The 10,450-nt window shown below is 46.9% G+C and overlaps 1 long non-coding RNA gene across 1 annotated transcript; it reads left to right on the top strand.

Annotated features, from left to right (window-relative positions):
* The first annotated feature begins 529 nt into the window (after positions 1-529).
* Positions 530-6,829, top strand: LOC128778903 (uncharacterized). The gene is made up of 3 exons (XR_008424767.1): positions 530-648; positions 2,464-3,232; positions 6,731-6,829. It is a non-coding gene; the product is annotated as an uncharacterized LOC128778903 (long non-coding RNA).
* Positions 6,830-10,450: the final 3,621 nt, after the last annotated feature.

Below are 10,450 nucleotides of genomic sequence, written 5' to 3'. Positions count from 1 at the left end.
CTCTCCCTTTCACCCCAGGGCTAATTTGGAGGCATCTAGAGTGCTGGCCATCCTTGGTCTTGCAAATCAGTTACAGTCACGTGATCACTCCGTTGCTTCAGTGCCCTGTTCTGATTGGGCCACCTGCTCTGAGGTTTGGAGGCAGCACAGAGCTTGGCCCCAAGGGTCTCAAAGATCAAATGTAGAACCAAGGACGCCTACACTCGCACCTTCCCCTTGCCCACTCCCAGTGACTGGCGACCTGCATTGGTCACACTCTGGGAAGGGAATTTTGCCAGATCTTGTAAATGTGTTTTGAATAGATGAGGCCAGATAGGTAGAGCACACAGCATGGCATGGGCTTCAAAGAGGTGTTGTGTCTCTAGCCTGCCCATTTTGCAACGTGAGAGCTAGAAATAAGTTCCCCTCTGATGGTTTGCTGGGTAAAATCCTTGAGGACAGGGGATATGGTGTGTTCCACTGTATCTCGCAGTGGTGTGTGGTGCCTGATGGTCAGCAGAGGTTGGTAGAATGACTGATTAGCTCGTGGCTGTGTGGTGGCACATTAGTCTGTAACGTACCTACTCTTTCCAACTCTAGATGGGAAGGAAGGATCAGCAGGAAATGTACCAGGAAAGGCAACAAGAAATCAAAGCATCTACTCAAACGGTAGGATTTGCAGTAAGTCATGAAGGTCTAATACTGCACTTTTGTTAAAGGACCGATGTCCACCCTATTTGTGCCGGGCGAACACGGGGAGGGACAGCAGTCACAGAGAAAGAAGGACTTTGGGATAGATGTCTATTATAAATGGAGGAAGCTTGGGTTTCAGCAATAGAAAAAAGTGTGGCTGATGATGAACTCTAGTTTGGGCATCTTTGGGTGCCTCTAAATGAAAAATTATATTCTGGGGACCCGGAAAGCACTGTAGGAGTCAGAGTGGGTGAAACCTCATCAAAAGCAGTTTCATATTCTCACCCTGAATCTCACTGGAAGGTTAGGTGGGTGGAGGACTAGATGTCAGCTCAGGATGAGCTCTGCTATCTTGGTGAGCTGTGCTGTGGCACCAGGGCACCTCCTTAGGGCCTGCACCACACCCCCATTTGGGTGGTGCTGAATTTTCCTTCTTTCAGGAGCTAGCAGGATTCAGGCCAGGTGCCCAAAATATTGTCACTACCCTTTCACTGAAGCTCTCATTCTCTTTGAGCACCCACTCAGTGTCCTTGCTGTGGGTTCATTAGGTAGGTCTCTTTTGGTTCCAAGTGACAGAAATCCAGCTCAAATGGGCTTATACTGAGAGAGAGAGAGAGAGAGAGAGAGAGAGAGAGAGAGAGAGAGAAGAGAAGAGAAGAGAAGAGAAGAGAAGAGAAGAGAAGAGAAGAGAAGAGAAGGGAAGGGAAGGGAAGGGAAGGGAAGTGAAGGAAATGTTATGGCTTCCATAACTTGTAAAACATAGGAGTAGGACTCCAAGATTAAGCCCCTGCTGGATTCAGATACTCAGATGATGATATCACCAAGAATCTGTCTTGGCCCATCTCTCAGCTCCAATCACTGGGGCCAGTGGGATTCATGGTTTTAATGACTGGTCAGGAGGGCATCTAGGTGGGATCAGCTGCAACTGAACCACTTGGACAGAGAGGGAGGGCAGGTGGTCCCTCGAAGAAAATTGGATTGTTGTTACCAACTATGGGGCAGTGGGGGGGGGGCAAGTTTAGATTTCAGTGGGCAAGTACAGTCACTCTATAAGGATTTTTGCATCCTTCCTACATGTAAGTGTTCCTATAGAAACCCTTCTTTCTGCCTAAGCCTTAAGGGCTGGGCTCCTAAATTGGGTCTCTTCATTTCCACTCCCTTCACGGTTCCATTATAAGAGCTGGGTGTTGGTGGTTTTTGTTTTGTTTTGTCTTTTGTTAGAAATTTGGATATTTTCTCGTGGAGGGAAATCATCCAGAGGGCAAATACCATTTCACTTTTTCCAGTCCAGCAAAATAATCAAGAAATCCAATCTCTACTCCTAGATGGGGACACATGTAAAGTTGCTAAAACCAATTACCTTGGGGACAAAAAAACATGATAGATTTGTCTGAATTGAACTAAAATGTCACACGGTTTGAGCCACATCGCCAGAGAGGTCAGGGTGTTCTCAGCCTGCTGTGGGACACAGCTGACCTTGACTGATACAGGGAGAATAGAGGTTTTGGCCCTGGCTCTGCCGCTAGCAACCTGAAGGAGGCTAACTAACTCACTTTTTTCCCTGGTTCTCAGTGTTCTCCTTAGGTTTGGGGCAAGGTGTTTTCTCTCTGGTATAGTCCATTCCCTTCGTAGCAGCTGATTTTTAGCTGATAGTTCAAATCCTTAATAATATGGGTTGTACCTTCCCCAAGTTTTAGGTGGCAGAATTTAGGATTAAAATAAAACTAAGAAGCTTTCTGCCTGATTCAAGAGGAGTGTCAGAGTGACAATAACATTTAACCTTCCTTTCAGGATGAGAGGTGCCGCATGGCACATGGATATCTTTAGCGTGGACTGGACTTAGTTTCTTGGGACACAATCAACTATCAGGTGTCCACTGACTTTGTGCACGAAGCTGCCTACCAATGCAAGAAGATGCCCCCCGCGTGCCTGAAGCGTCGAGAACATGAGGCAGGGAAGGAGACATCCATGCACGAGAAACCTGTGACTATAACATTTTTAATATGTAATTGCTCTGTGAGATTTTATTTTTGGAAATGCTATGCCGCCAGCCAAGAGATGCTCAGTGTGGCTCGGGAAGGTCTTTCTCCTCAGATTTCCAGCTGGACAGACAGTGAGGAGGTCATGCTGCATGGTCACACTGTGTGAAGCCCAAGGGCAGGGTCTGTGCCAAGGGCACATGGTGGATGCTGAGTGAACACACGAACACGTGGGCGAGCAGAGAGCTGAGTGCTAAGAGGTATTCCAGCTCCCATGACTGTAAACACAGGGATCTCCCACCTGGAAGGAAAACTCTACACAGGTATAGGAGGATCTGAAAAAATGGACAACACAAAAAATGTGCGTCTGTAAACCGGAGAGAGGGGCTGTGGGGCAGGAGAGATTTTGGATGGAGATGTCACGAGGCTTCGCTTCTGCCCTGGAGGCCTTGTGTGAAAGGAAGCGCTCTCTGCTGCCCTCTGACCACTTCCTCAGGACCTGCTTCACCCTGTGGAGCTGCAGCTGGAAGTGAATCAACCCAGGGAGTGCTGGGAAAACGAAGCTGCTTTAGTGACCACAGGTACCGGCTCATCGGCGTCTTTCTTCTCTGCGCCTGTCCCCACAGGTTCCCCCCTGCCTTGCGTGGTGCAGCGGTTAACCGGAGCGCATCCGGGCAAGAGGTTACACACACACACACACACACACACACACAATGCGCACATGGCAGGCTGCAGGTGTGGGAGGAGCACTCACCTCACAGCCATGAGGAAGGTGCAGAGCTGTGAGGTAAGGGAATTCAGAACTGCACAGTGAAAGGCCTTTAATCCCGCAGCTGAAATCCATCCCCCGCCCCCACTTAGAGGATCAGAGTCCGAGGAGGGCCAGACCCAGGGCTGAGATCTCCCTTTCTTTACAGTCAAGTAACCGTGGTAAGGGAGCCATGCAAGTGTAAGCTCAGTGTAGGGCGGAGGGCGCTCCTGGGTTCGATTACAGCGAAGAAGCTGATTCAGCCATCTGTCAGTCGCTGCCTGGGGATGCATTCAGGTCTCAGTGTGTGTTCAAACCAGCTCTGTGGGGGGAAGGACCGAAGAGATGTGGACAGCAAGATGCAAAGGTTAACCTCTGTAGTGGTGATGGGGGCGGGTTTCTGAAGCTGGCAATCAAAGGGCAGGCAGGCCCGCCCCCACAGCAGTGAGACGTGGGGCAGGAGACAGCTGGGAGGTGCCTGGGTAGGCTCGCCCAGCACCTGTCCTCTGGCTGCCTCAGGGGCTCAGGCACAGGTGCCAGGGCATGACACAGGGAGGAGAGCCTGGGGCAGGTGAGCGAGACTTAGAAGACAGGAGTGTGCAAACCAGGGCCTGAGCGGAAGAGGAGGGGACATGTGGGCAGGGATTCTGGGATAGGGGATAGGGGAACAAGTCTCCATTCCTGGATGGCACTGGGTCATGGGCGCTGGAACTGGTTTAAATCTAGACTGGGGTGGGGAGGGGCGGGCACCTGGGTGGCTCAGTTGGTTAAGCATCTGACTTTGACTTCGGCTCAGGTCATGATCTCACTGTTTCTGAGTTTGAGCCCCATATTGGGCTCTGCACTGACAGTGCGGAGCCTGCTTGGGATTCTGTCTTTCCCTCTGTCTCTCTACCCCTTCTCCCCAGCCTCTCAAAAAATAAGTAAGTAAATAAATAAACTTTAGATCCAGGCTCTGCCACTTAATAGTTGTGTGTGTAATTTTGGAAAAATTATTTAACCTTTCTGAGCTTTAGTTTCCTTACCTACCAGTGATGATATTTATTGGCTTATTTTGAGGAGTCAGCATGAGAATCCACATAAGGGTCTGCTTCAGTGTCTGGACATAATGGGTACTCTATAAACATGACTACTCAGATACTTTGTAAACGGTCCTGGGGCACCAGGTAGCTGTGTGTTGGTAAGAACAGGGAATGAAGGTAGAGCAGGATCTGCAGCGGAAGTCACATGAGTACAGGTCTCCTGTTATTTCATGTCTGGAAGGTGGACTGGTCCCAGAGCTCAGCCTACGGTTCACCGCCTGTAATGTGCAATATGTTTTGGGAAAGGGATGGGTTCTGAAGCCAGTGGTCACTAGAGCTGGGGGTGGGTTGCCCTCTGCAAATTCTGTTGTACCGGGCCTGGTGCTCCTGGCGTGTCGACTCAGGGTTGGCCAGGCTGCAGCACGTCAAGAGGAGCCGGATGGCACTGGGCAGTAAGGGCTTTCCCTGTGTTCCTGTATGGCTTGGTTTTTGTCAATTGCAACTGATTTTCTAGGATTCAGGTTCCTGTTTCGGTGGAATGGGCATGAAATCCATTTCTGGCTGATTTCTTGTCGCAGTGGCTTTCAGCATGTCAGCTTTAACATTCTCTACGACTCCTGCCTCTGGATTAGCAGGGGTCTCATGCAGATGGTCATGATGGTGTGCAAGCACTTCCCTGTGGCTAATGAGCCCCCACTCTCTCACGTTGTTCTTCCATCCAATCTTTCCAATCTCCTCCCTTTCACCAGTGTTCAGCCTCCCTTTCCTCACGGACCCTTTATTTTCCACCTTTGTGCCTCTTTCTCTTCCATTCCTCTGCGTCTACTTTTCCTGTCCGTCTTTTGATCTATAAACCAACCTCTTGCTCACCATGGAACCATCGTCTTTGGGGCTAAAAGGGAGCTCAGAAATACCTTGTGCAGCTGCCTGCCCCAAATCTCTGTCAAGGCATCAGTGACTCTGTCAAGGCATCCAGTGCTTAGACATCCCCTGGAATGGGGAACTGATCATAGCCTGGGGTGGCTCATTCTGCATTTGTAGCACTTGGACTGTTGGCACAGTGGCAATCCACTGATGGAAGAAGTTGTCTCCCTGCCCTTGAGGAACTTGGAGTCTAGTGGAGCAGAACCTTCCACTGTTTGGTTCTAGTTCTACCCCATCAGGTATATATAGACAAGCAATACTCAGGAAATATTTACTGAACATTTCTTGTGCATCAGTCTCTAGGCTAGAGATTGCAGATTGCAAAACTGACAAAGAAAAAAGTGTCCCATTAGTGAAGATGCTCGAGTCTAGGAAATAGGAGAGATTCCCAGTGACTTTCTGTGTTGTGTTACAATAGACAGGCTGTGGGTACCTTGAGGATGGAGGGATTCATTGTACCCAGGGAAGGCTTTCACAAACTGGCTATTGTCTGAACTGACTTTGGAAGGAAGAGTTCACCAGGAAGACAAAAGGACATTGCGGGCAGAGGATATTCCCAGGTGTAATTTGGAAATATTGGGCTAAGCTAAGCAGCTAGAATAAGATAAAATAGGATTAGCTGTGAATGAAAGGGAACAACCCAAGCAACATGATATGGGAACCACACCCATATCACTGCAGTGTGGTGCAGTGAGGTCTGGCAGCAGGAACCCTGAAGAGTGGAGGTGTGGGCTGGGCAGGGAAATCCTTCTGGAAGGACAGCCTTGTTGGGCTCTCATGTCCTCTTCTGTCAATAGAGGAGTTGACAATACCTGGGCTGCCTGTCTGGAGGTGAGGTTGAGGAGAAGGGGAAGGTGGGGTCTGGGAAGCCTCAGTGCCTGGAATACAGTGCCTTGCGGGGGCAGGGGGTATAGCTAATGGTTGAGAGTGTGGCTTCACAGGAAAGTAGATGTTATAAAAACAGGAGGGGCATGGAAGGGTGGGGTGGGTGGTAGTGTGGAGATTGAGAAGTGAGAAGGAAGACCTTCAGCTTAGAATCCAGGTTCCCTAGAATGACAAGGCAGGATTTTGGTGTTATGTTCTGGGGGAGGGGAACTTTCTTGTCAAAGGTTCTTAAGGCGTGTGAGCATCTGAGGGGACCGGAGGATGGCTCAGGGAAGAAGAGAAGGCTAAAGAGTGACAGTGTGGTGTGGTGGAAGGACCTGAATTCAAATCTAAGCTCAGCCACTTCCTGAGTCCATCAACTTTTCTTAATCATTTGGAAATGGAAGTAACGGTACTTATCTTAGAAGGTGGTTTGAGAGGCAAATACGAGAATGTATAGAGTGCCTGGAATATAGTAGTCTCGAGATAAATGTTTCTTTCCTTCTCCTCTTCCCCACCAGCCATCCCAACACAACAGTGGGTCAGCATTTTGACTACGAGGGCCAGGAAAGGCTGGTGGGGATTTGAGGGAATATGAAGACAGCAGGGACATCCCACCCACCGAGGCACTCCTTAAGGAACTGTGCCATGGTCACAGGTATGTCTATGCACCCTCCATGGTGCTTTGCATGAACTGGTGCTCAGGAATGTAGAGATAGAATTGGACAGAAATAAATGCTGTTTTTTCCTGTCCAGGTATTTACAACATGGTGGGGCAGTGGTCAGGAGACAAGACAGGTTTGCACCCTCATTCTTCCATGCACTGGCTATAGTCTCGGGAGAATCCTCTCACCTCTGGAGCTCAGGCCCACATCAGTGAAATAAAGGGCATAGCAGGATGACCGCCACATTATTCAAGCCATGCGATTTGAGAGCCGTGTAAAGGCTTGGGGTTGGTACGACAGTATTGCAGCTGGTTTGCAAACAAGGCTCAGAGGTGAGAGCCTCATTTGTAGATTGACACACTGGTCCTGAACTCAGGGCTCTTCACTCACTGGACTGAGGTTGACCTCTTCCTGTTGTCCGAAGGCCCAGGCAGCAAACATATTACAGACTCAGAGGCTGTGTGCCAAAGGTTGCCCCTCATGAGACCCTGAGGATGGAAGGCTCTCGAGGCATCCAGCTGCACAGCCCTCCCCAACATCTGCTAGACACTCAAAGGAAGCAGTGGGTGACAAAAACAACGACTTTGACATTTGAGTCAGTCTTTGGTGCATCTGCCTTTCCCACAAACCCACCATGACATGTGTTTTTGTGATGAAGCTTTTCAAACATCAATAAGGGGTTCATAAAAGAACCCACAAGACCCAGGCATTTCCAATTTTTTTTTAAAAATATTTTTAAAAATATTTATTTTTGACACACACACACACACACACACACACACACACACACAGAGTGTGAGTGGGGGAGGGGCAGAGAGAGAGGGAGACACAGAATCCGAAGCAGGCTCCAGGCTCTGAACTGTCCTCACAGAGGCTGATTCGGGGCTCAAACTCATGAACCGTGAGATCATGACCTGAGCCCAAGTCAGTCCCTTAACAAACTGAGCCACCCAGGCATCGGACGGTGTTTTTAATCTTAATAGATGTTGTTTAGGGTGTGTCCCACACCCTGTCCCACCTCCTCACTGCCCTAGAGGCAGCTGGCTCCCAGCCCTATGCACCTGGGGGCGCTACTCATGGAGTAGTCTCAAGCATTCTTGTTTCCTAATCACTTTCACATTTTGCCCTTTTGGGGTTAGAATTTTGGCTCAAATACCAATAGCTGTGTGACCTTAGGCAAGTCACTTAATTTATTTGTGTTAGTTTTTAATCTCATCAACAGTTATTTATTGAGTGCCTTTAATACCAGGTTCTATTCTAGATTCTACATTAGCCATTTCCTTTTCCAATGGTCAGAAATCCAGGCAATTTAGTCACTCATATGATTTAGTAACCAATATTTCCAGTGGTTCCAATGTATTATTGCGCTTGCATACAAGGACTCAGAAGAAAAGATGGTCAGTCTGCTTATACTACAAAGCTGTAGTAATCAAAACAGTATGGTACTGGCACAAAAATAAACACATAGATCAATAGAACAAAATATAGAGTCCATAAATAAACCCACACTTTTATGGTCAATCTACAACAAAGGAGGGAAGAATATACAGTAGGGAAAAGGCAGTCTCTTCAATAAATGGTAAAATTGGACAGCTACCTACAAAAGAATGAAAATGGACAACCACTTTCTCACACCATACCCAAATATAAACTCAAAATGGATTAAAGACCTAAATGTGAGACCAAGAAAATAAATAATCCAATTAAAAATGGGCAGAGGACCTGAATAGACATTTTCCAAAGAAGACATACCAATGGCCAACATACACATGAAAAGGTACTTAATATCATCAGGGAAATGCAAATTAAAATTATAACGAGATATCACCCCACACCAGTCACAATGGCTAGAATAAAAAAGACAAGAAATAATAAGTGTTGGTGAGGATGTAGAGAAAAAGGAACCCTCATGCACTGTTAGTAGGAATGCAAATTTATGCAGCCACTGTGGAAAACAGGAAGGAGGTCCTCAAAAAGTTAAAAATAGAAATACCACATGGTCCAGTAATTCCACTACTGGTTACCCAAATAAAATGAAAACACTAATTTGAAAAGATACATGCTCCCGTGTGTGTGTGTATGTGTGTGTGTGTGTGTGTGTGTGTGTGTGTGTGTGGTGGAATATTACTCAGCCATGAAAAGGATGAGATCTTGCCATTTGTGACAATATGGATGAACCTAGAGGATATTATACTAAGTAAAATAAATTTGACAGAGAAAGATACTGTATGATTTCACTTACACAGGAAATCTAAAAGACAAAACAAATGAACAACAAAGAGCAAAAAAAGACCCGTAAATACAGAGAACAAACCGATGGTTGCCAGAGGAGAGGGGATGGGGGGATGGGCAAAATGGGTGAAGGGGAGAGGGAGGCATAGGCTTCCAGTTGTGGAATGAATAAGTCACCAGAATAAAAGGTACAGCATAGAGAATATAGTCAATAGTATTGTAACAACATTATATGGTCACAGAGGGTAGCCACACTTGTAGGGAGCACAGCATAACATATAAAGAAGTTGAATCACTATGCTCTACACTGAAACTAATGTAACACTGTGTGTCAACTACCCTTTAATAAAACTATAAAAAATAAAAAGATGGTCAATCTGCTGAGCCGCCACCTAAACTTTATCATGTCAGGGTTAACAGGGTTCTAACTGCACGCAACTTGGTAAGTCTCTTGAAAGAAACAGTGACTGCACTGGATGGTATTAAAACTTTTGAGTCAGGAGGGAAGACAGACTTTCCCTGCCTTCTTGGGACATGCCTTGGGTGGCAAGGAAGTCATCTGGAGGCAGAAAAGACCAACGGCTGCTCTGAGATCCAGTTGGATTATTAACAGGATGGATGGCTTTGGTGTAGGCCTGTGTGGTTTTTTTCTAATGCCTTCTGACTTGTCTCAGGGTTTAAGAGCCAAAATTTGATGAGAAATTGAGAAAGTGAATGAGTTGTAATTTGAGAGTGCTATCAACTATCGTAGGGGGTGTCTGGTAAGAATTGTTTCAACGTTTATTTATGGCATGCACATTAGTTATCAGGCACCATGCTGGGCTAGATATACAATAGAGTGCAGAAGATAGACATGACTCTGTACCTGTATCTATTTATGAAAATGGGATAAGTACCAAAAAAGTTTAAAAAGCCCAGAGTATTATAAGAGAGAATACTACTGGGATTCTCTCATTTAAATGGAATGACCAGTGAAAACCTTTCTGAAGAAGTAATATTCAGTTTAGAACTGAAGGATCCTGGGAGCTGGTCATATAAAAGTAGGGCAGAAGTGGGCTGCCTGCGTGGCTGATTCCGGCTCATGTCACAATCTCACAGTTTGCGAGTTCAAGCCCCAAGTTGGGCTATGTGCTGACAGCACAGAGCCTGCTTGGGATTCTCTCCCTATTTCCCTCTCTCTCTCTGCCCCTTCCCTGTGCTCTCTAAATGAATGAATGAATGAATAAATAAATAAATAAATAAATAAAGTAGGGCAGAGGTGGGGTCAAGAACATTCCAGCCAATGGCAGCATCTCAGGCAAAGGCCCTGAGGTGGGCAAGAACTTTTAATGAACTGAAAGGCCT

The sequence above is a fragment of the Panthera pardus genome, unplaced genomic scaffold (assembly GCF_024362965.1).
Source record: "Panthera pardus isolate Hobbes unplaced genomic scaffold, ASM2436296v1 HiC_scaffold_21, whole genome shotgun sequence".
Taxonomy (NCBI): domain Eukaryota; kingdom Metazoa; phylum Chordata; class Mammalia; order Carnivora; family Felidae; genus Panthera; species Panthera pardus.
The sequence above is the reverse complement of the archived record's forward strand: the minus strand, read 5'-3'. Positions and strand labels throughout refer to the sequence as shown.